This window comes from Lactuca saligna, chromosome 4, assembly GCF_052625555.1.
Source record: "Lactuca saligna cultivar CGN05327 chromosome 4, ASM5262555v1, whole genome shotgun sequence".
Lineage (NCBI taxonomy): Eukaryota > Viridiplantae > Streptophyta > Magnoliopsida > Asterales > Asteraceae > Lactuca > Lactuca saligna.
Window position 1 is genome coordinate 33,182,842 of NC_136420.1, and position 27,629 is coordinate 33,210,470.

General features: G+C 36.6%; 1 pseudogene across 1 annotated transcript; it reads left to right on the top strand.

The window, feature by feature from the left end:
- Positions 1-3,003: 3,003 nt before the first annotated feature.
- On the top strand, positions 3,004-4,538 carry LOC145041545 (F-box protein At5g46170 pseudogene; annotated as a pseudogene). The gene is made up of 2 exons (XR_013680270.1): positions 3,004-4,306; positions 4,400-4,538. The product of XR_013680270.1 is annotated as an F-box protein At5g46170 pseudogene (transcript).
- The last annotated feature ends 23,091 nt before the right edge of the window (positions 4,539-27,629 follow it).

Here is a 27,629-nt window from a genome sequence, read left to right on the forward strand (position 1 = left end):
TTCGACCATCACCCGTGTTTCTTTCCCCTCACTACGTTGGGCGTACATCCAGCTTACGTTGGGCGTACCCAGCCAAAATCAAGCACGCATGCATGGGACCCTTTTCCACTTTTTCCATTAAGAGCTATAATCAATATCATCTTCAAAACGCCGTAACTCCTCTACTCTAAACCCGCTCCCGATAAACTTTACATTCACGCGAGGGTGGCGAGAACCCCTATGCTTCTATCAACATACACCAATCCAAAACCTTCTCAGCTAAAACCCATTTCCCCTAATAGGACCAAAATTACACTTCCTCTTAAATCTCAGGGACCCATAATTAAATACTTTAAGAACGGGGCGTTACATGCACCCCTTTTGCATGTTGCGCACCCCAAAAATGGCCTATAAAAGAGCAGCAACCCACATTCTCTCCTTCACACCTCTCCAATCGTTCTTTCTCGACAAACTCTCAATACTAGCATACTTTTCCTTCGTTTATGGTTTTCGAAGAAGTCCTACGACACCCTTAAGTACTCATTTGAGTAGTTGCCTTCGAGTAGGAGATCTCAAGTCAGTATTCTGCCCGCTTCGATCCCGGTTCTCGTAAATATTACTCTGTTAATACTCGTTAGGTGTGTTGCCTATCAGTTGGATGACCAACCGGATCTTCAAGATCTTGTCAATCGTATAAGTAACTGTCCAGGTGAGTTCATTTAGCTATATTATGTATGCCAGTATATATTCGTGTATGTTAGGATATAAAAACCGATAAAGTAGAGGCCATAGTATAGTTTCTATGTGTTTGTATTAGTAGAGCCAAATATGTAGTATATATGTGCATGATTGATGATATGGTTATAAGTTCTTGCAAATTAGTTAGGGAATGATGGTGAAACGACAAGGAGGTCGGGAGCCTATAGGCCTATGTGTTAACGAAATGACATGTAGACCGTAAGTACACATTGATATATGTTAACGAAATGACATGTAGACCGTAAGTACATGTATACTCATGTTGAAGACAAAATGGTGTGTAGGTCGTAAGTCTAAAAGACATATATTGTTTGTATCCATGTATGTGTATTGCGATATATGATATATTGGGGGACTCACTAAGGTTAGCATTTATCCAGTTGTTACAAATGTTTTTCAGACAATTCAATTGTTTGTGAGAAGGGCAATGTTCGACTATATCATGCGCATTCACAATCATGTTTTTCGCATTATACGATGATGTAATTGAATATTTTAAATACTCTGATGTAATTGAATCTATATAAAAAAAGGACCAAAGATACCAATATTTTAAACTTATTATTAAGGTCCTTTGGACCAAAATATAAAATACATTTTTGTATAGTTAAAAATATAAAATCATAAAATATATTAGTCCTAAACCAGTTAATTTTAATATGAGAAATTAAATATTTTCATACATTTTGTTCCTATCAATCCTCTTACCCATGTAAATGATTACTTTATTTTAATAAAACACATACTATATATATATATATATATATATATATATATATATATATATATATATAGGTTCATTTGAGACATACTGATTTTATGAGACCGTGGTACGCAATCAAAAAATAACTTTAAAATAAAAATAAAAAAAGTTACTGTTTTTTTTTAAATACGCAAAATATTCTAATAGACTATTACACTGTAAATATTCTAATGTGATTTTTAGAATGTTAGAATATTCTAATAAATTTATCAAATATGTAAAATATTCTAATATTCTAGTAAAATATATATAAAAAACAGTATTTTTTTTTGGAAAATATAAATAACCAAAATAATATTTAAACAATTTTAAAACTTTTTAATTAATTTGCATTTTAAAAATATTTTTTTTATCTACAAAATAAATGGCTATGACTGCGTGTTACGGTCTCATAAAATTAAACCGTCTCATATGAAACTAAAATTTTATATACATATATATATATATATATATATATATATATATATATATATATATATATATATATATATATATATATATTTGTGAGACCGTGAGACGTATTTTTTTAATTTTTTTAATTTTATTTAGTTAATGCATGTTCCGAAAATAATATTTAAAAAAAGAAATTTTTGATTTTTCCATTTATTTTGCATTTTAAAATTATTTTTAGAATATGTACAGTGTAATATTTTATTTAGAATATTTCACGTATTTTTCAAAAAAAATAGAATTTTTTTTATTTTTTTTAAATTTTTTTTAGTTAATTCAAGTTCCGAAAATAATATTTAAAAAAAGAATTTTTAGATTTTTCCATTTATTTTGCATTTTAAAATTATTTTTTAGAATATGTCAATGTAATATTTTATTTAGAATATTTCACGTATTTTTCAAAAAAAAAAAACGGAATTTTTTTTATTTTTTTTAATTTTTTTATATATTTTTTTTAGTTAATTCAAGTTCCGAAAATAATATTTAAAAAAAGAATTTTTAGATTTTTCCATTTATTTTACATTTTAAAATTATTTTTTAGAATATGTCAATGTAATATTTTATTTAGAATATTTCACGTATTTTTCAAAAAAAAAAAAACGGAATTTTTTTTAATTTTTTTAATTTTTTTATATATTTTTTTTAGTTAATTCAAGTTCCGAAAATAATATTTAAATTTTTTTTTTTTGGATTTTTCCATTTATTTTGCATTTTAAAATTATTTTTAGATTTGATCTTACGGTCTCACAAAATTAGAATGGTCTCAAATGAACTTGAATATATATATATATATATATATATATATATATATATATATATATATATATATATATATATATATATATATATATATAACATAACGGGTGTAACTAAAACCCAACCCATTTTATCATATGCATAAAAAGATATCCTGCCCCGACCCGTAAGTCAAGAAATTATAGAGATATTTATTGATGGGAATCAGCTCTCTCTCCATCTTTATCCCCCGTACACGCACAAATCAATATCTCTCCCTCCCTCTCTCTCTTCATCTCCTCCACCATTTCTCTCTCTCTTCTTTTCTATTCAATGCGCCTTACACTTTGCCACCATCACCAGATCCTCCCTCACCCTTTCATTCCAATCCTCTATACTTTCGATTCTTCAAATCCCAGATCCCTTTTCCTTTTCCTTCTCAATTCTTCTTGTTAGATAGCTATGATGTCTTCTCTACGCCCAGATCTCACCACCAAAATCTACCCCTACACGGAGGAGGAACCACTCGACCTTTTCGACCATCTACCGGACTCTCTCCTCCTCTTGGTCTTCAACAAGATCGGTGATGTCAAGGCTTTAGGTCGTTGTTGCGTTGTTTCCAAGCGATTTCATACCCTTGTTCCACAGGTCGAAAACGTTGTTGTTCGTGTCGACTGTGTTATCTCCGACGACGATGCCACCTCCGCCTCCGGTGCCTCCGATAAATCTCGTGGGCCCTTTTCCAGTCTTGTTCGTCTCGTCTTTGGTGGAATCGTTAAGCCCATCCAAGCTCTTGGAAACTTTTTGGGTCCCAAGAGATCTTCATCCTCCTTATCTGTCGGTAACAACGTTGATGCTGATGATGATCTTGAACATGGAGGTGGAGTTACGCACCATTCTCCCACTCAAGTTCTCAAAAACTTCGAAGAGATTCGGTTCCTTAAAATCGAACTTCCAAGCGGCGAATTAGGTATCGAAGACGATGTACTGTTGAAATGGAGGGCGGATTTCGGATCCACCCTTGATAATTGCGTCATGCTCGGCGCATCCTCCGTGATTCACCCCACCCAGAATTTTACATCCAGCGAAACCAATTACGATCGAGTATGTGGAGCTGGGGCTGTAACTGAAGATAATGGAAGCATACCGGAATCGTTTTACACCAATGGTGGATTGAAATTAAGGGTAGTATGGACGATAAGCTCACTGATCGCAGCATCAGCAAGGCACTACTTGCTTCAACCTATAATCGCAGAGCATAAGACATTAGATTCCTTGGTTTTGACAGATGCAGATAGACAAGGTGTCTTGTGTATGAACAAGGAACAATTAGAAGAACTGAGGGTGAAGCCGTTATCAGCTTCTTCAGCTTCAAAAAGAACTCTAGTCCCAGCTTTGAACATGAAGCTTTGGTATGCTCCATTTCTGGAACTACCTAATGGGACTGTGCTCAAAGGGGCTACATTAGTAGCAATTAGGCCTAGTGAGCAATCAACAACACAGAAGGAAGTTTCTGATGGATCATGGGTTTCATCTGCTTTTGAAGAGCCTTATGGAACTGCTGCAAGAATGTTGGTTAAGAGGCGAACTTATTGCCTTGAGATGAATTCCTTCTGAGAGGTATTACTCACCATGAAATTTGTATACTTATAACTTGTTTGATACTGATACAGATACAGTATTCTCATGTTGATGTTCTTTTTTGTGTCTCAGCTTTCATGGCTGCATAAAAGGCGATAAACTTTATGATTCAAGGCACAGGGAAAACAAAACACACAATTTTGTTCACAGCATGTATATGATTATGAGGTTCGATGGTGCAAAATGTTACTTACCTTCAATGGTGCTTCAATGGTGTATGGGTTGATGAGGGTATGTTTCGGTTTATGTATGTATGGTAAATTGGTAATGGGATGAAAAGTGACAAAAAAGAGTTGCCTTAGTGGTGGATGGTGTTGCAAGGGGGTTGTTTTGGGTTCTGTGTTTGTTTGTAGTCATATCTATATCTCTATATCTCTATATATGTTATACGATCTTCATTTATGTGAATATTTGTAGGTATGAAACAATACTAGTGTTCATAAGTGGCTTAAAATCACTGTTTTCTGAATCGTGTAGATTTTCTGTTATAATTTTGGTCTGGATGTTTGCTAAGGGTTAGTTATGTCAGGTGTATTCAATGAGGTTTTGATGATAAATTGTGGAAGGATCACACTATTAAATATCGGGTTCTTTTTATTAATTTATTTGGTTTGGTGACAAATCACAAATAATCAATTACTCATTTACTCCTAGAGTCTAGAGGGCTCAATGTGGGCTTTAATGCTTTAATGCTAGCACCTGAGTCCTGACTATTGTGTATCTTTCAGTATGAATTGGGCTTTTGTCGGTAACAGGCCCTTATAAAAGCCCATTATCTGTCGAATTATATTTGTGGACTCGGGTTTTTGGGCTTCTAGAAAAATAATCTTTTTGCAGTAAACAGTATTTGATTTAATGGGTGAAAAGGGGGCATTGTGGGCAGTTGGGCAGCTTAAAGGGTATTAGTCGTTTCTACAAAGGTGACATGATCACAATCATCACAAGGTAACATTGATTTCAACGAAAGCTTTTGTCCACTTGAGGGTTTTTGGTTTTTTTTTTTCAACGTAAATTATTTTAAGTTTTATCTTTTAAAGCCTTGAAGTATGTTACCAAGAACGACTAGAGAAAAACATATTCCAATTAACCCAAGTAAATTGATATTTTGTGTATTTAACACTTTTCAAAAATACAAGAAAAAAATATTTAAGGACAGGATGAGGCGCACAAAACCGGGATTTTATCCCAATCGGACAGAGCCAGTTTTCCCCATATTGGATTTTAAATAATCTGGTTTGCGTTTTTGGAATTGGAATAAATAAATTATTGGATTTCGGATCGATCTAGCTTTTCTTGAATTTTCTAGATTTTGGATAGAAATTATCGGATATTTTTTTTACTGATATAAACCCGACCCCGAAATATGGTTTCAAGTTTTCATATATCCAGCGGATCAGATTTATCCGGGGTGGATATCTTATAACCCGAATATGAAGAAAAAAAAAATGTTTTGTATATTATTTTAGTAAAAAAAAAAAGGTTCATTTTGTGCAACTTTAAGAAAAGATGGTCAGATGAATATCTTTAATTAGATATGGATGAGTAATCCAATGAAATGACTCCTCAATCTCGATTCACAGCTGAAAACAGAGAAAATATGTAACTTAGATTGTATGCATCTAATGTTTGCTTTAAGCTCCTTGCTTATGTAATTTTCTGTTATTAAAAAAAAATAGTATATTTTCAAAATTGATGGGGACAAGTAGACAATTAAAGCCCAAAAGTGGCTTCCATTATTTTAGCATGTTTGTAGTTTTTATCAATGCTTGGTTCATGAAATTCAGGTTTATTTTGTATAATGTGTTCAATGTCATTTGATTGTAGAGCTTGAGTGTTGTTGATATAATAATATCTTTCCATAAAAATATAAGAGTTCATGACTTATTATGGTAGCAAATTTAAGATTTTTTATATTTTCTATAGGTGAATTTTTTTTTAACATAATTTAATTTTATCAAAAAATACCATTATATATATATATATATATATATATATATATATATATATATATATATATATATATATATATATATATATATATGAGAAAAGTGAATATACCCTTAAGGGTATATAAGTTTAGGTACCCAAACGCACCATACTACGTTGTTTTGTATTATATAATACATTCTAATTGTCTAAAGTTCTTATAATATAACTTCTAACTTGATTTATTTCCATAATTTTTATAAATTACACATTTATCTTCATCTTACATAATTTTCATTTTCAACTACAATATATGTAGTCTAATATGTGTTCGACAAAAAGATGTGATATAAGAGAAAGATAATAGTGAATTTCAAAAATCTTGACAGTAAATCAAGTTAGAGGTTCATGTTTAAGAACATTATAATGAATATATCAAACAAAACAATGTATTATGATGTGTTTGGGTACCTAAGCTTATATACCCTTAAGGGTATATTCACTTTTCCATATATATATATATATATATATATATATATATATATATATATATATATATATATATATATATATATATATATGTTTGAAATTAATATCATCATATTGTATATAATCTATACTATTCATATGTATTTAACAAAAAGTTGAACCCGACCATCTAAATGGCCAACATTAACCCGTTCTAAGGTCCACGTGAAGGTCAATCGCAAACATTAATTTTTGCATATAAATATTTATATTTGCATTTAAACCTGTATTTTAATATTTAAAGCTATAACTTTACATATAAATACATATTAAATATAGTTTTAAATATAAACATACGGTTTAAATTTATTTATACATCTTAATATGTAAATAATATGTATGTTTACTAAAGAGGCTAAAGTACGTTTTGAAGGGTATACATTATATACAAAAATGATGGTATTAATTTCAATTAGAAGGCTAAAACCCTCACCAATTAGCGAGAGACCCAAGTTCAAGTTTGCTTCTCATCCATTCTATTTTAGTTTTTTCCTTTAAAGTTCAATAAACCTTATTATGATATATTATATAAGTGAAGATTTACATTTTAGTATTTTTACAATCTAAAACGTCTTGGCTCAGTGGTAGAGTACTAGAGTAAGTGACTCTCTTCCTTGGGCCACGAGTTCAAAATTAAGGAGTAGCATTTCTTCTCTTTTTAATAAAATGTGTACTAAATAAGATAAGTCGTAGAATATTTACATATTAAACTTATTATAATATATTATATAAGAGCTTCACGTAGAGATAGGGTTAATGGCATAAAAAAATCTCAAATTTGCACAAAATTGACGGATTTGCCTAAAGTTCAAATTTATGTTCGTTTTTGCCTCAAACTTGCATTTAATGCGTCGTTTTTGCTTATTAACCGGTTTCTCTTTAGTTAACCGGTTACCACTTGCTTAGTTGGAAGGCTCATTAACGTCGTTTGGGAGAAAGCTCCAAGTCCGTTACGGACGTTAAACTGTCGCATCCTCATCCTCCTTTTATATCCCGATCACTTTTCACATTTTCCCATTTCACCGACTGAAATTTTGTATACACAGAGAAAAAAGAGGGTTTTCTTGGAGACAATTAGGGTAAAAGTGTTCTTCGAAAGGTAAGGTTTTTACATGTCATGATCTTGTTATGTTTTCATAACATTTCTTGAAATGGGTTCGTAAACTTAGTGTGTCTATGCAGCAGGGTGTAATGGCTTCATCATACGAAGGGTACGCTGACCCCTTTGTTGGCATACATGAGCCATTTCTGGCTTGAGTGAAATGGATTTTGAACTCCACAACATTTACACGGACCACGAACCAGAGGAAGAATTTGTGTCCTCACTTGATAAATGTAAGGATATCTTCCTAAATGTTCTATTAAGTGATGAAAACCTACGAAATTCTAGTATGGCATATGAAATCAGAGCATAAGTGTACCATGTTACTGATTGGCAGAGTGATGAAGACGAACATGATGTATTGAAAAACAACTATAGAACTGATGACCCAACCATCAAGTGGGACAAGATGGTACCAAAGCTTGGTGACATCTTTGAATCCCCTGCTCGGCTGAAGTTTTGTGTCACCAATTAAGTAGTGTCACATGGTTATAAAATATACTTTGAAAAATGTGATAGTAAAAGAATTATAGCTAGATGTAACAAGAGGAAGGAGGAGAGTAAATGCCCTTTCAGAATTTATGTGCATGGATGTAAAAGGAAAGATCTTTTCAAATCAAAGCTATGAATGGTGACCATAAATGTTCTAGGCAGTTTAAGTTTGGATTCATTGATTCCCCTGAATGGATTGGAAGACATTATGTGACTGAAATTGCAAATAAGCCAAAGATGAAACTTCAGGAAATGATTGATGACATCAGTCAAAGGTATATGTGTGTGATATCTATATGACAAGTTAGAAGGGCAAGGAAATGGGCCAAAATTTAATAGAAGGCCAACTTACTGAGCTTTATGGAAGGATATAAGATTATGCCCATGAATTATTAACGTCTAACCTAGGGTCCACATGTTAAGTTGGTGGAACAACCAATCCATATGGAAAGAATTATTTTCACAGGTTTTACATTTGTTTCAAAGCATTAAGTGTTAGGTGGAAAATGTTGGATTGATGTCTAAGCCCATAACAATAATTTATATGTACTTGAATTGATAATAGCAATGTCCTTTTGGGTTGCCTTTAAACCTCGCAATTGAATATGATATCTGTTAATGAGAGAATAATGACTTATTAATTTATTACTTGGTTAATAAATTAATTAGAAATTAAAATAAATGATTTATTAATGTATTATGGAAATAATATATTAATTAGAAATCATGTTGTTTAATTAATATTCGATCAAAAATTAATTTGGAATTAAATGAATTAATTGAAATTGCAAGGAATAAAGGTGACAATGTTTAATAGTTGAAAATTGACCATTCTAGAACCTCCCTAGGGGGGGGGGGGGGAATTCTAGGGTGTTCCTTGGGCTCTAAGGGTGTCTTGGATGCCTTAGGGAGGAAGTTAAGAGATTAGGGTTATCTTGAATATATATTTGCCTAATCCAATACCTTCCTAACACCTATATAAACCCTCATTAGGGTTGAATTTCGTGAATGCCTTCTTTTCTAGAGCCTTGGACGAAATTATTCTCTCTCTCTCTCTTTATGTTATTCTTTGGTTGTTTGGTTTGTTTGTGAGCCATTAGAGGCGCGACACTTGTGTCGCTTGCTACCAAAGGTCTTTCAAGCAAGGATTCAAGATTGTTTACAATAACAATCTTAAAGGTATGTATTATAACTCTTTATTATGTGAATTTTGATTACAATACATAGAACCTAGGGTTTCTTCTTTGTTGTTCAAGTTTGCATGTTCATTTAAAGAAAACTTAGATCAAATCAATTTAGGGTTGCATGCACACATAGGATTGTATGTTTTGCTCAAAACCCATCAGTGGTATCAGAGCCTAGGATTAGTTTTCTATTGAATATGATATAATTGTGAGTTGTTAAAAGGAGAAGGGAACATAATCGACATTTTGTTCAATGAACTCGTCGAGTTGTTCTTGATACTCGTCGAGTTTGGTCCTCCAACTCGTTGAGTTGGTGCATCAGATATGATTTCGAAGTTTTTTTTTTGCCTAACTTGATTTACTATGTTTATATTTGGTAATTATCTTTTATTTATTCTGCCATAATCTGATTTTTTTAGTTATATAAGATAATTTAATAAAACCTAAATGTTAGGAGATAAGTATGAATTAGATAATGATGATTTATTTGATTGTAATTATCCTTATGGATATGGTTAATGATTTAATCGATTGATTAATTAAAGGATAATTAATATATCCATAATTGTCTACTAGATAATTATTAATTGGATTAAATAATTAATATTTTTGGGTTGTTGGAAATTTAAAATTAATAGGTTTAGTTTTGGAAATTTAAAATGAGAAACCCTAAAATATATCCTTATGGATTTTATTAATGGTAATTAATAAATCCATATGTAGTTTAAATTTAATTAAATTAAATGTTTAATTTATTAAAAGAGTAAACGTTAGTATTTTAATATGTTTAAAAATACACCATATACTATATGTAAGATTAAGAGTTTAATTTATATATATATATATATATATTTATATATATATATATATATATATGTATGTATGTATGTATGTATGTATGTATGTATGTATGTATGTATAAGAAAAGTCAATCTTAACGTTAGTAGGCCTCATTTACGAAGTTGGTCTATAATGGAAGTTTAAGAAAGCAACCTATAAAATGACTGTCATTGGGTATCCACTCTTACCCACCGCTTTCTTGACTAGTGGAGGGTTGTTAGCCGAACAAGTTTGATAGGACTTTAAACTCTCACTAAAAGTATGATGAATTGTAAAATAACTAAACCATTTTCTAAAAATCCCACTCTTAGTTACTTTAGGAAAAATGTGAATTTGATGTTAACCCATGAAATTGCACATTGCACCTTATTGATCATTAGTGGAGTGAGTGTGGTTAACCGGTACACTAATATGGACTAATATTGTTGGCAATGGGTGTCTCGTAAATTATCGTTGATCGATGGAGCGTGTGTGGTTAACAGACACATTGATTGGATGATAAATGACATCGAGAGTACCAAGCTAATTTTCATGGTTATTCACATCTCGGTTGTGATTCTCGACATCCCAGTCACAAAAGTGAGAGCATAATCGAGATTAAACATTCCATTGAATAGTTCAATGAATCTTAAAGATCTAGGAGTTTCATTACATTGAAACAGGTAAATGCTTACCTACCTAAAATAGATTTGAATTTGATTATGGCATCCCTCTTTAGAATTCAAATTGAAAATATGGATCCTAGCCTTAATTTGAATTTTGGATTAATAATTAAGGATTAAAATCAACTAACTTGAACTCTCTATTCTCCCTTTATAGATGTCGAGTTCAGACATCAATGGTCCTCCTCATCCATTTGGAAATGGTTTTCCTTCTCAATCCGAAGATGATTTTCCACAAGTTGATCAAGGTGAAAGAATGTTCCCTTCTTCAAGCATTAGTGGAAATGGAAATAATACTTCTCCAACTCTTCCTCCAACTCCTCCAGCGATTCTCCCCAACCACGTTTTCTTCTACTTGAAAAGTTCAAGGTTTTTCAAGCCCTGTTGGCATGAAAACACCTAGATGGAAATTCTGTGTGTGGATATATTCTAAAAATAAAGTCACACATTGACAGATTGGGAATTTTGGGTGTCATTTTCTCAAAGGAGCTAGCTGTTGACTTGGTTCTTCACTCGCTTCCTGAGTCATATAGTCAGTTCGTCATTAAATACTACTATACGACTGACCACAACGTGACCTTAATTGATCTAATATATTTACTAATTTCTACTGAAGCGGAAATGCTCAAGTGCACTGGTCAACCAAATATGTTTGAAGGGTCTGTCTCCCAAAACTCCATGGACAATAGCAACATTGGTAGTCAAGAAAAGGTTTCTCCTCCCAATGGAAAGGGATCGGCCAAGGTCAAACCGTTTGACCACATGGTAAAGAGAAAAGCTAATTATGAGATAGTCCCATGTGTTATTCCTGAAGAGTCCATATATTTCTATTGCCAATTAAAGGGACATTAGATGCGAAGCTTCCCAGACTACCTAAAAGACCTTAGAGATAGTAAAGTCAAGATGTGTGACTCTACTTTAGGTACATCCATTATCTAACTCTATTAAGTTCCTATTCGTAGATTCTAAATACATGATGTGATGATCACATTTTGATGTTTTGGAGGATCTAAGAGAAAGAAGGAAACTTAAGAATAGTGAACTGAATCTGATCGTGAGAGATGAATTTCGATCGTATGGTTCGAGGATAAGATTTTTGAGTTGCTTCTTAGGAGTTATGATAGATTAATAGATTGCTTAGGAAATTTCTAGAAACATAGTTTTTATATTTGCATTGTAAGGATAAATTTTTCTGCATTTCATCAATAAAGTGATTTTTTGTTACTTTATATTTCCTTGCAATGACATTTATGAAAATTGGTGATGATATTTCCATTATTAGAAATGTTAAATGCGAATATGACAGGGTATTCCTTGACGCGCATTTACGCGTCGTCTGAGCGTTTTACGACATGCATTGCGCGTCGTAAAAGACTGTTTTTCTAGTAGTGATTGTGGGCCACTCAAATGTTAAATATTTTTTTAATCGGCCCACTGCACTTTAATTTTAATAAGCCCACATAACAAACCTAAGTAATTACAAAGTAAAAAGCATTCAATGAAAATAACGACTCACAACATCTCTTTCTCATCTCTTTTTGTACTACTTAGAAACCATGACGACTTAAGTTGTGGTGAATTACCTACACTTGTGAATATGTGAATTGTAGTTGATTAAATATGTTTAATGTTAAATGTTTCTCTTTCAGTTTTTCACACTTATAAAATCGTTAATTTTTGAATATGTGATTTAGCCTTTATCATTTAGCAAGTATTACCTCACATAGTCACATTGATAACTCACTTTGACTTTATGAAGTTATGATCTTATATGACTTTTTAGTTTTTATGATATTAATTCTATATAGACTTACAATATTAATACACTAATATATAAAATCTATATAAATATATAACATAAAATTATAAATTATATGTAATATTAAAAAATCGTTATACCACTGCGATAACTTCGATTTCAAATAACGACATGTGACCGCTATTAAAATTTTAACCATGATAATTGCATAGCTCTTCACAGATGGAACATCCAAGTTATTGGAACATGCCTTGTGATCATACTAAAATCGCCATAGGGGGAATCCTACCCCAAGCAGTTAGTTGTGAATTCAATGAAACTAACAATGAAGCAGGATATGAAGCGCTAATCATGGGGCTATAACTATCTAAGGATCTTCAAATCAAGGATCTCTAGGTATATGTCAACTCACTACTAATAACTGACCACTTTAATGGATCCTATGCAGTCAAAAGTGAAAGATTATCATTATACCTTCAAATAATTAAAATGTTAGCCTCGGAATTCGTAAATTTTAGTTAAGCATGAAGCTTAGTGGCTTTATCTCAAAATAGCACATATAACATATATAACAACACATAGTTGTCTCGAGTCCCTAGTTACCATGGGTCTGTATCAACCCCCGAGTCCATATTGACTCTGAACCCATATCAGCTCCATCGGTTTAGTATCAACCCCAAGTTTGTAATAACTCCAAGCCCAGATCAGCTACATGCATAGAACATAGAAGCACATCATCAAAAGTAACAAAGACAACAAGCATAATGAACACCTAGTATCCTATAGTATAGTGAGAAGACTCACCTTGTTAGCAACAACTAAGGTGTTGCTTGTTTTTCCTAAAAAAACCTCTTCTGACGCAGCACACGCGCAACACTTGGCCCTTCGCAACTATTTGTTTTTCAGAAGATTCTGACTTAAAAACTGTTGCGCATGTGTTGCGTGGTGCAACACTAAACCAACTGCTTCAAACCTCTTCACGTCTTACTTTAACTTACTGCATCAGTCTACAGACGTTAAAAAATAAACAAATTTTTTTTTAATGTTGCAGCCGTTTGTTCCACCTCTTCTGTTATAGAGGGTTGTAGAGGTGGTCCGCAGACTTCAGACATTTTTGCTTCGAAAAAACAAACAACACCTAAGACACACCAACTCTTACACGGTGAAGAATGGTACTATACAATGCCTAACAACAATAAAGAAGTACCCACTCAATCTACACCCTAAGACCTCTAAATTACTAAAAATTGACTATCGTCAAAAACTTAACGGTCAAATTCAACGATCATAATCAATAGTCAAAATCAAATTTGACAGGTATCCATGTCGTGGCCACCCATAGGCCACATCTTGGGCACTTCGAGACAAAACAATCGGTCCTCCTCCCCAGTTGCCACGTTGTGGCCACCTAAATACCACATCGTGGGGACTAGGTTCTAGCAGCTTAACAAATTTAGCTCTTAATTTGTTAAGTTGTTCCTTCAAACATTTAAGAACCTTCCTAAGGCCTAATACTTCACAAAGATCAGTGATTTTCACTCTTACATATCCAATGCAATTCTAACACTAAAACCTAGGTCAAAATGAAGAAATACCACCAAGGATCATATGTCCACTAAGGGACCTCAACAATCCATAAAGTTGCAAACTATTTTGATTTCATGCATTCTACCCAACCCAACATAGAGAATAGTGGACAAAAACCTAGATATAGCATGCTCAAAACATAAAGCTTGAGTTTTGGATACTTACAATGGTCCAAAAAGTAAACAAGAAGGTGATGGTGAGACTTTTTTTGGAAAGGTAACTTCCCTAATGAGCGTTTTCGGGATAGCTTTCGTGCATCAACTAATCCTCCGCTACAAATATGAGTTTATGCCTCATATATTGGAATCGATACATGCGAACCTCCATGGCCACATGAACTGAGTAGTGCCACAATTTGAACATGGATCGATAGGTTATCCACCATATCTTCCACATGTCTTACCAAGACACCACAACCGAAGTGGTTAGGTGATGATTAGACTTGCATGCTAGATCAATGCTTCAACAATGATTCCTTCTCCTTCAAAGCACCAAAAGTGACAACACAAGTGTAACGACCTAATTTTCACGTCCAAAAATTTCATTTTTAAAACATTACTTTAGAAAACGTTAATAATTAAAAACATTGTTTGATCAAACCACATCACAACGTAAACCATGTCTAAAAGCCAAATCATACAACCAATCGAAATATCAAAGTACAAATCCCAGAGAAATCTAATAGATGCGGAAACCAGTGTGTGTGCATGATGTGCCGCTACTGTGCCAGCTCCTTCCCCTTTGATGAAGAGGTACCTGAAACCAAAACTGTAAACTGTAAGCACAAAGCTTAGTGAGTTCCCCCATCGTACCACATACTATATAAACACATAACATACATACTGCCAGGCTATTATGGGGTGCCTGACTACCCGGTACGGCCATTCTGGGGTGCCGACTACCCGTGCGGCCATTCTGGGGTGCCGACTACCCGTGCGGCCATTCTGGGGTGCCGTCTTACCCGTGTCAAGCCATTCTGGGGCGCTGACCTACCCATGTCGAGCTATTCTGGGGTGCTGACTACCCTTCGGTCCTAACAACCGAACCTCGGGGACTATTTCACCCCTTACTACTACTATCACATGTAACATAACACAAACATAATATCATACATATCTGGGGTGTCTAACTACCCTTCGGTCCTAACCACCGAACTAAACTACTATCACATACAACATATCATGCTAGCATATAATATATCAGGTAGTAGCGAACCTAGATGATATCACAAAGACAATCATCTATCATACATCTCCTACTGGTGGGTCGGCATTGTGGCCTTAGACCCACCGCTACTGGAAGGCAACTCACCTCAGAGTAGCTGCTGATCTGATCGGGAACTGACTATCTACTGCTGCTGCTGCTCCGGAAATCCTCCGGCTGTAATTCCCACAACATACTCAATCAAACACTGCTAACTGTCCGTTGGGTAAAATGACCATTTTACCCCTGATCATGCCCTAAGTCAAAGTCAGAGTCAACTTTCAGTAGACCCGACTCGCCGAGTTGGCTCGCCAACTCACCGAGTCCCTGTCCAATCTACTAACCTGGATTCTGTTTCTACTCGTCGAGTTAGGCGTTGACTCGACGAGTTCTCCTTCCAAACTGATGTTCAAGTCCTTCATCCTACTCGCCGAGTTGTATGAACAACTCGGCGAGTTCATCTTGATCCGATGAACACTTATGCTGCGACTCGCCGAGTTGTATGAACAACTCGCCGAGTTTGATCTTGATCTAAGGAGATTGCCTTGAACTCGCCGAGTCTGGGCATCGACTCGCCGAGTTCCCTTATGGGTGGGTTTTGGCTTCCAATTCACCGAGTCCACCCTGAACTCACTACACAACTCGGCACAACGAAAAAGGGGACAACTCGGAGACTCGCGACTAGACTCGCCGAGCCAGATGAGCGACCGCCGAGTTTGCTTCATGCAAGAGCCATATACGCGATTTTGCTCGAATCCAGTCCATGCCATTCATAGATTTGGGTTCCTAGAGCATGAAGAACACGTAAAGTTTCCAACTTTACGTGTAAATATTCGTCCATGAGGGTTTTAGGGTTCAAAATGCAGCAATAGAGTAGATCTAAGGTCTTCATGCAACATGGGTCCATAAAGGCAGTAGATCTGAGCTCCTGGAGCTCAACCATGCCTAGATCTAGAGGCCAATCAACTTATTATGAATTATAATGCACATACAAGCTTCGGGAAGGGCTCAAGAAAGAATTTAATGGAGTAACAAGCATAGAGACAGGGGGAAAATGAGTTTTACCTCAAAGAAATCATTGAGAGAACACTAAGATGCTTAGCTTCCTTCCGTTCCTCTTGATCTACTCCACTTCCTTCTCAAAATCTTCAAGAACACACACTAAAATGCCTCAAACTCACAAGAACAAGAGCTAGAACGTATGGAGAGCTTCTGAGGGTGAATGGGGCGGAGATGGTCCTTTAAATAGGGTGCAACCCCTTGGAAATTAGGGTTTCATCAGACAGCGCAGACTCGCCGAGTCCATAATATGGACTCGTCGAGTCGCCATCTTAACCGCGCCCCAAGTCTCATCTCTACTCAGCGAGTCGGGCCTCCAACTCGCCGAGTCCACAGCCAAAAACACAAAATACTTAGACAAAACTCACGTACCAGGAACCAGGTGCTACAAATCTCCCCCACTTCGTCCTCGAAGTCTGCTGCTCGATCCTGAAATAGCTCGGAGTAATGCTCCATCATCTCTTCTACCGGCTCCCAAGTCCACTCCGAACCCTTGCGGTGCTGCCATTGCACCTTCACTAGTTCCACCCTCTTGTTCCTCAAATCCTTTGACTTCCTATCGAGGATTACGACTGGGAGCTCAATGTAATTCAGGCTGTCATCAACCTGAATATCCTCCAACGGCACTACTGCTGAATCATCCACTAAGCACTTCCGCAGCTAGGAGACATGGAAAGTGCTGTGGATCTGGCTAAGATTGACTGGCAGATCCAGCCTATATGCCACCTTTCCCACCCGGGCTACAACCCTGAACGGTCCGATAAATCTCGGGCCCAACTTGCCCCGCTTCCTGAATCGAATGACGCCTTTCCAAGGCGACACCTTCAGGAGAACCATATCCCCGACTTGGAACTCCAAGTCGGATCGACGCTTGTCGGCCTAACTTTTCTGCCGACTCTGAGCAGTCTGAAGCCTGATCCAAACCTGCTGGATCCTCTCGGTCGTCTTGAGCACCACCTCGGTGCTCCCCATGACCCTCTGGCCAACTTCACCCCAGCATATCGGGGTCCTGCACCTCCGTCCGTACAACATCTCGAATGGGGGACGACCAATACTCGCGTGGTAACTGTTGTTGTATGAGACTCGGCCAAGGGAAGATAGGTATCCCAGCTACCACCAAAATCCAACACGCATGCCCGCAATATATCCTCTAAATTCTGGATGGTCCGCTCGCTCTGACCATCCGTCTGCGGGTGAAAGGCGGTACTAAATTGTAAACGAGTGCCCAACTCGTCATGAAATCTCTTCCAAAACCTGCAAGTAAAACGCACATCCCTGTTCGAGATAACCGATACTGGCACCCCGTGCCGCACCACGATCTCCCTGATATAGATGTCGGCCATATTTCTCGGCCGATATGCTCTCCTGAATCGGGATAAAGTGAGCACTCTTGGTCACTTGATCCACGATGACCCAAATCGAATCCACTCCCCGCGCGGTCCCGGGAAGCTTCGTGATAACATCCATCGTGATATCTTCCCATTTCCACAATGGGATGTCCAACGGTTGCATCTTGCCATGCGGTCTCTGATGTTCGGCCTTGACCTTCCTGCAGGTCAGGCATCGCTCGATGTACCATGCCACATCCCGCTTCATGCAGGGCCACCAATAATCTAGACGAAGATCCCTATACATCTTTGTCGCCCCGGGATGAATAGAGAATCGGGACTTGTGCACCTCCTCCATCAAGATATGGTGCACGCCTCCGTGATACGGCACCCACACCCTACGGTGTAGTGTCAATAGTCCTCGGCTATCATAATCGAAGTAGGAAATCTAACCCACTACATGCTCGCTCTTCCGATGTTCCTCCTTGATAGCCTCCTGTTGAGCCTCCCTAATTCGCTCCAACAGGGGAGTCACTACAGTCATCCTCAAGCAAACGTCCCTGATCGGCGCCGCCTTGCGGCTAAGCACATCGGCTACCACATTGGCCTTCCCCGGGTGGTAGAGGATCTCGCAATCATAATCCTTCACCACGTCCAACCACCGACGCTGCCTCATGTTCAGATTCGGCTGATCCATGAGGTACCTCAAACTCTTGTGGTCCGTGTAGATGGTACATCGAACCCAGTAGAGGTAATGCCATCAAATCTTGAGGGCAAAAACCACCGCCCCCAATTCCAGATCATGCGTCGGGTAGTTCGCCTCGTGAGGCTTGAGCTACCTCGAAGCGTAGGCAATGACATGCCCCCTCTGCATCAGTACCGCACCCAACCCTGAAATAGATGTGTCACATTAAACCACAAAATCCTCTACGCCCTCTGGCAGGGCTAAGATCGGCGCCTCGCACAATCTCTGTCTTAGTGTCTCAAACGCAGCCTGCTGCTCGGGTCCCCACCGAAAGGCTACGACTTTCTTCGTCAGCCGCGTTAGGGGTACGGCTATCTTGGAGAAATCCTGAATGAACCTCCGATAGTAGCCTGCTAATCCCAGGAAACTCCGAATCTCAGATGGAGACTTCGGAACCTCCCACCGCATCATGGCCTCAACCTTGGCCGGATTGACCAGAATCCCGTTCTGGTTGACAAGGTGTCCGAGAAATTGCACCTCGCGCAACCAGAACTCACACTTGGAGAACTTGGCATACAAGCTCTCCCTCCTCAGGTTCTCCAAAACCTCTCTCAGATGCTCCTCATGCTCCTCCTGCGTCTTGAAATAAACCAAGATGTCATCGATAAAGACTATCACATACCGATCCATCATCGGTCTGCATACGCGGTTCATGAGGTCCATGAACGCGGCAGGAGCATTGGTGAGCCCAAACGGCATCACCACGAACTCATAGTGGCCATAGCGCGTCCGAAACGCGGTCTTCTGCGTATCCTCCTCCCTGACCCTCATCTGATGATAACCCGGACTCAAATCAATCTTGGAGAACCAAGATGCTCCCTGAAGCTGATCAAAGAGATCATCAATCCTCGGGAGTGGGTAACGGTTCTTCACCGTTACCTTGTTCAGCTCCCAGTAATCTATACACATCCGGTACGACCCGTCCTTCTTCTTCACAAACAGAATCGGGGCTCCCCGGGGTGAACTACTCGGTCTAATGAATCCCTTGTCTAGCAGCTCCTGCAGCTGCGTAGACAACTCCTGCATCTCAGGAGGAGCCAGTCGATATTGTGCCTTGGCTATCGGAGTCGCACCAGGAACGAGGTCAATCCTGAACTCCACCTGTCACTCCGGAGGTATCCCAGGAAGCTCCTCTGGGAAGACATCTGCGAAATCTCGCACCACCGAAACCTTGCTCACTGTCGCCTTACCCGCCTCTCGGGCATCCATCACGTATGCGACATATCCTGCGCATCCCTGCTGAAGGTATCGTCTAGCCCTCGCTGCTGAACAGACTGAGGGTCCACACTGTGGCCTCTCGCCATGAATCACTAACTCTCCCCCACCTGGGGTCCGGACTCACACTAGCTGCTGTGCGCAATCTATCACCTCCCCATTAGGGCTCAACCAATCCATGCCTATAATCACCTTGTTCCCACGCAACGGAATGGGAACCAAATCTACCAAGTAGCACTCCTCGAACAAACGCAATATGCAATCCCAAAACACCATCGATGCTCGCACCGATCGATCATCAACAATCTCTACCTCCAAAGGTCAATCCAACATGCCCGAAGACTCATGAAAGTTCTTGCTAAGCGCAAGGGACACAAACGATCGGGATGCACCCGAGTCGAACAACACCTGAATTAGGATACCGTTCACATGGAACGATCCTAACACATATACATATACCGAGCACATATCAATATCATAACATCATATAAATAAACGAGAGGGAAAGAATCATACCCGTCACCACATCGGGTGTTGTGCGTGCCTCCTCGGTGGTCAACTGAAATGTCCGGCTCCTCACCACTGGAGCCTCTGCCTTGCCCTGTCGGCCATATGTGATCCGCAGGGTCGCTGGGGCTAGCGCCTTCACCGGTGCTGTAGCTGTCAACTGGGGACAATTTGATGGGTTTTGGTCATAAGACATCCTATGTGCTCATACAAACCCTAATTCTTGGATCTAGGTTTCTCTATTGTACATGCTTTGAATCCAAGACTATAAACCCTAATTCTAGCATTCAAGTAATCATATTAACATGTAATTAGGTTTAAGATATTACCTTGATTGTTATGTAGCAATAACAATCCCAATTCCTCCTTGAATTGACTTTGGAATGCTTAGAGTCACAAGTGTCACTCCTCTAATGGCATACAAACACCAAGAGCAAATGGAGAAGGTATAAATAGAGAGGAGAGAGATTAGAATTCGTCCTTAGGACTTCTTGGGAAGGGATACACGAATTCATGAGCCTTAGGGTCTTTATATAGGTGTAGAGAAAGGGTTTCAGTCATTATCCTTATCTAGTTGCTTATCCACAAAGCAACCCATAAGATAATCCTTGAATCCTTATCACAGTCGAATTCTAAGGCCTTATCACCTTAAATTCGTCCAACCTAATAATAAGATAATCCTTACCTTATTTTGTAACTATCACATAATTACAAATCAGCCCCTCTAGTTTAATTAATTACACTTGATCACAAAATTAATTCCTAATTAATTATTGACCAATATTAATTAAACAAATATGATTTCTCCGTTAATATATTATTCTTATAACATATTAATAACTCATAATAACCTCTCTCTCTATTTATTTCTCCAATCAAGTTGCTTTGGTGAAGGCAACCCAAAAGGACCATGCACCATCGGGTCAAGTACATACCAAAATAGTTATGGACTTAGACACTAATCCAACACCCACTTGGATAAGTCTAACAACTATTCTGCGTATGACTTCGGATCCCGATCTGCAATCGTAGCTTTTCAAAGGCGTTGTCAACTCTGATCATATCAGATACACGTGTCCTTAGATAAGGGATCATATATTCCTCCATTCTAGATATCATATGAGATATGATTTTAAATCATTCTCTTTGTACTATATCTCGATTTCCGATTTATGAAGACTGACCAATTGAACAAATCAAATTAGCCCTAGCCCGGCCGAGCATTTACGTTTGTCATCACTAAACCATCGAGGGGCCCAAAGATATCGCTTTTATTCTACTTTGAACAAAAGGAACGGATAAACTTTGATACAATGCTTGCTTGCACTCACCCACCGAATTACACACAACAATATGTTTTATAACACCAAGTTACTGGTGCGTTTACATATTATCAATGTGCAACCGATTTGCAAGATACAACTCACACATCTCGGTTTCAAGAATATAAGATGTTATCGTATCACTAATTACTCGTGATACAATTCATGGAGTGATCCAAGTGAGCGTGGTTTAATCCAATGCTCAAATCATATTCATAAGCACTCATGAACGTTGCAGCAAACACTTGCTTATGTCTAATGCTCTTTAGACAATCCACACACCAATTCATGACAGTCTTCATTCATATCTACTTCCAACATATGAATGACTGTGGCCCGTTCAAATAATTCGATTATCTTAATAAACTCAATTATTCTAGAAGTCAAAACATGAAAATATGAAACACAAGAATAATACTAATCCTATATGGCCTCAAACCTTTGAGTATAAATAAAACACCTTTTATTTATCACCATATTGATTACTCATTATTTGTCGTTTCGGGTAATCAACTTCTTACTTGAATTCCAACACTTGTCCCATCCTCCTAGCATGCACATAATGTTTACCTATGGTTCTTACTTTTGTGAAATAGACAAATTGAACACATTTCCAATCATTCTCATTTTACAACTCCAAATCCTTTTTCATAAGTGTAAGAATATCAAATTCTTGCTACTTATAGAATATGCTAGATTCTAACACTTTATGCAACGATCCTTTCGTAATGTCACTGCACCAAAGTCACAAAGACTATTGCCAATGATATTACAAAGTCCTCTATCGGAGATTGTTACAAGACAATTCGTTAGATATGATGTGTCTCTCTCAAAGTACATTCCTTTGAACATCCTTTTGCATAAAAGTTTCTAATCTAGACATAGATTTTCAATATTTACTTCCTAATATGAACACGCTTCCATATTTTCCTCATGACAACTCATTCTTAATAGAATCTTTTCTATTTGTAATGACGTCGATATGGTCCATCCAATATGGAAACATTTCCATATTTTTCAATACTATACTTCCAACTACTCACAAGCGACCAATCCTCGTCGAACTTTGGATTGTTCTTTGATAGTTGTTTAATTATTTTAGTCAAAACCAATTCTAGTCCCTTTTCCCTCTAAATGCGCTAGATATTTGGAAAATTTTAGAATGGTCAAACATTAAAGCATTTGCAATCGATCCTATACCCGAAGCGTATGGGACACGACGCATAATGTTTTATTTGCTATGTTCTCAAAATTCGAATTGTGAAGAGGAATGCCGTAATCATAATCAAAATTTTAAAAAACACACTATGTACCTTTGACTAAATTTATTAACATTCCACAACCTAAGCCTTTAGATTTGAAATGAAGCATAATATTCTCTCCCTTAATTATAGCCAAACAACTTTATAACCCTTACTACTTTGCAAGGTTTAACTCTTGTTTTCTATAATTAATATTGCCAACTTTACAATACGTGCCTTAATAATCATACAATCATAACATTTATGCTCCCACTATCATGATGATTATTGTAAAACATAACACTTATGCTCCCACTAGCTTTGACATGTATTCATAAACATCTTAACTTTCAGAAAACAATACCTATTGAATTTCTTAAGTCCATGTTTCTAATACTTAATGCTTTGATAATCTTTTATCAAGGCTTCTTGAACTTATACACCTTTTCCTTTAGATAGTTCATATGTGTGTCTCACCAATTAAGACTAATTGCCAAACCTCACAATTCAAATTATGGAAAGGGATACCGTAACCATAATCGAATTCGAGAATGCAATTTTACAATCACTATCTTCTTAAAATCTTTCTTAGTGAAAGCATTTCCTCACAATCATTTTCATGAAGGAGGAAATCTTATGACACTTAGATTTAAACGGTGTATGTGTTCCTATCCATGTGAATTTGTTAAAACCAAAGTTTACGACAAATTCAAACTCATATGGACCGAACTTTCTTAATCTTGATTTCTTGCCTTATGGTAGTACAGCTACCCACCACGTCTTCCAAGTAGTTAAGCAGCTCACCTTTTCCTATCAATGTACCTTTCATTGATTAAGGTGCCTTGCCTTTTATGCGTTCAAAATGAGAACTCATAGAACTCACATGCATAATTAACTCAATTGAAAACAACATATAAACAAAATAATGTTAACACGATAGGTTGTAAACCTCAACTCGTGTGCTAGTGATGATCGATAAGGTTTATTTGATTTGTTCTTGAAACCTTTCAAGACCATTAAGACTCCCACTAACTCCTTGACATATAAGATTCTCTTGTCAATAAACATTTGTTGACAACCACATATTCAAGAGTTAGTGTAGCTTTTATCAAAACACTTCCTAAATTGGTCCTAGTTGGCCTTTGTCTTATCCAAGACATCACAACTTTCCACATTTGATGAATGTTATAAACCTTTAATACTTTTCACTCATTGTCACAATCTTAACTATAAGACTTGTTATTGGAACGAAGTATGATAGACTTCTTGATTTAACCATTTCTTCAATCCTTGATTCCTCTTCTTAAACATACAATTGTACTAAGACTTACTTAGAGGATCAATTGAGATATGGTTCTTAATCATTAAGACCCATTATAAAGCATAAAAGCTACTATCCCTTCTTCTTAGAATGGAGAAACTTTTATCTTTCTGCCTACTTGATTCTTCTTATTCGTTCTGCTATTGATTTAAACATTTTCAATCAATTCAGAATTACACTTAATCATATTTACTAAACCTTTAGTAAATCATGACGAATGTCTTTGTTACTCTTATGGTGGACTTTGATCAACACGCAACTTTGTGTACTTGATCTCCTAGTCCTTCACTTGACACTTTGTCAATGAATTAGTCTAATTCCCAAAATATGAAATTTCTCATTCATCGTGCAACCAAGTTGCATGATTCCAAGTTTCTGTCCAATTGAAACTTGGGCGATGAGAAACTCTCCCTATTTGGTAAATTCTTGACTTTCCATAACACAATAAGAAACAAATCCATTATTGCTAATAATTTTAACATCAATTTTTCATACACGCCATTGTAAGGATAAATAAATAAAATTTAAAATCAAAATTTATTTTATTGCGGAAAAATTTGTCCTTACAATGCAACTCATTGAAAAACTTATGCTAATACATCTTTCTTAGCAATCTAATTCTAACTCTAAGTAGTAGCTCAAGAATCTAATCTTCGAGAAACGCGATCGAAATCCATTCCTTCACGGTTAGATTCTGCTCACTTCTTCCCTTAAGCTTCTTTTCTTTTCTTCGATCCTTCAAAACATCAATTTTAATCTTATCACATTATGTATTCAGAATCTAGAATGAAGCTTAAAAGAGTTAGTCAATGGATTTTACCTAGATTAGAGCCATACGTTTTGACTCTCCCATCTCTTAGATCTCTTAGGTAAATAGGGCAGCTTCGTCTCAAATGCCCCTTCTCTTGGCAATAAAAGCAAATTGACTCTTTTTGGAACAGGACATGGAACTACTTCAGACATTTCCTTTCTCTTATGATCAATATTTTCAATCATAGCATGTCTTTCGTTGCCATTGTCTATATCCATAGAGGTCTCGAAGGCAGATTCACCAATCAACTTTGCTTTTCTATTGCGCCAAACCATTGCTGATTCAGCAACAATAAGCATATAGGTGAGATCTATAAGGGTCACATCGCGGTTCATCATATAGTACTCTCTTACGAACTCACTATATGAGTTAGGATGTGACTGAAGAACCCAATCAACAGCCATTTCCTCGGATCCCCACATTCTTGACCTATCAATGTGTGACTTCATCCCTAGGACATGTGCACACACCAACTTTCCTTCTTTATGTTCACTTGCCAAAAGGGCTTGAGTGATCTTGAACTTTTCAAGCCTTTGAACTTGTGGGTTAGGGAGAATAATTGGAGGAGGAGGAGGAAGTGAAGCATGATCTCTTGTTCCTCGATCTGTTCCACGGGATTTGGGAAGACCATAGTTGTCGAACTTTGACATCTACAAAACGGGAGAAAAAAAAACGAATTCAAGTTAGTTGATAGATTGAGTCCTTAGTAAATCACCCAAATGAAATACTAAGGCTAGGACCCAACACAATATTCTACAACTCGGGAGAGGGATGCCGTAATCCTAATTGCAGAACATTTGAAGGTAAGTGAATGACGATTCACTAATTTCCACCACGAAAAATGAAAAAGAAATTTAAGTTTTAAATCTATGAAAACTCCTAGATCCTTTGAGATTCATTGAACTTTCAATGGCATGTTTAAATCTCGATATGCCCCTCTTGTTTGTGACTGGGATGCCGAGGATCACAAAGCGGGTGTGAATAACCATGCAAACTTACATGGTGCCCTCACATGTTACAGTCACCTATTCGATGTGCCGGTAAACCACACACGCTCCACCGAACTATGACAGTTATTGAGTCACCCTTTGCTACCTTTGCTTAGAACCATTTAGTGTGCTGGTAAACCACACACGCTCCACTAACGTCTTCGCAAGGGCACAAAGTGTAATTTCATGGAATTGCATCAATTCACTTTTGCCTAAGTAACTAAGATTGGGAATTAGAAAAACATTTAGTTACTTTGTATTTCATTATACTTATAATGGAAGGTTTCGTCCTATCCTACCCGTTCGGCTAACGACCATCCACTAGTCAAGAGTGCGGTGGGTAAGAGTGGATACCCATTCAATCGCCATTTTATAGGCAATTTCCTTAAACACCCCTTATAGACCAGCTTCGTGAATGAGGCCTACTAACGGTAAGACTGACTTTTACTCATACATATATATAATGTTAGACTTTTAATGTTATATATATAGTATAGGGTGCATTTTATACTTTTAAAATACTATGTGGTTAACTTTAATAATTACACTTTTAATTCAATTAAATGGTTAACCTAAACTTTTATGGATTTATTAAATCTCTTTTAATTATACTCCTTAATTAATTAATAAAATCATAAGGGTGTATTTGAACTTTTCAAAACATTTCTAGGGTTTTAGAATTTAACATTCCTAATTAACTTTTAATCAACTTTTAAATTCCAAAACTTGAGGGCAAGTTTTGAAACCTTTTTCAAAACATTAGGGTTTTAACTATAGAAATTTCAAAACAACAAAACTTTTGGGTTCAAATTTAAACTATAAAACCTAAATGGGAAAATATGAAACTTTTCATAACAACAAGGATCAAATAACAAATAATCTAAATTAACATTTAATCACATAATTATCTATATTTGATTTATTTAATGATTTCTTGCAAAACAATTTATCAATTTAATCAAAATAATCAATCAATTATCATATAAGGAAACAAATATTTTATTAATTGATAATTATCTTTAATTAGATCAAGGATATAGTCATATATATCATAAAATCGGATTTATATTGATCTAACATGATAAGGTAACTATCCTAATGCAAAAACAACAAGAAATCCCGAGATAAGCACTATCTGACGAGTTGACTCGTCGAGTCAAGCCCGAACTCGTCGAGTCACCCTAGACTCAGCGAGTTCAGCTATGGACTCGGCGAGTCCAGCCTCTAGAACACCAAAAATCGAATTTTTCAGATATACAATGCATCAATACAATTGAAACCAATCTAGGCTCTGATATCACTGATGGGTTTTGGTCATAAGACATCCTATGTGCTCATACAAACCCTAATGCTTGGATCTAGGTTTCTCTATTGTACATGCTTTGAATCCAAGACTATAAACCCTAATTCTAGCATTCAAGTAATCATATTAACATGTAATTAGGTTTAAGATATTACCTTGATTGTTATGTAGCAATAAC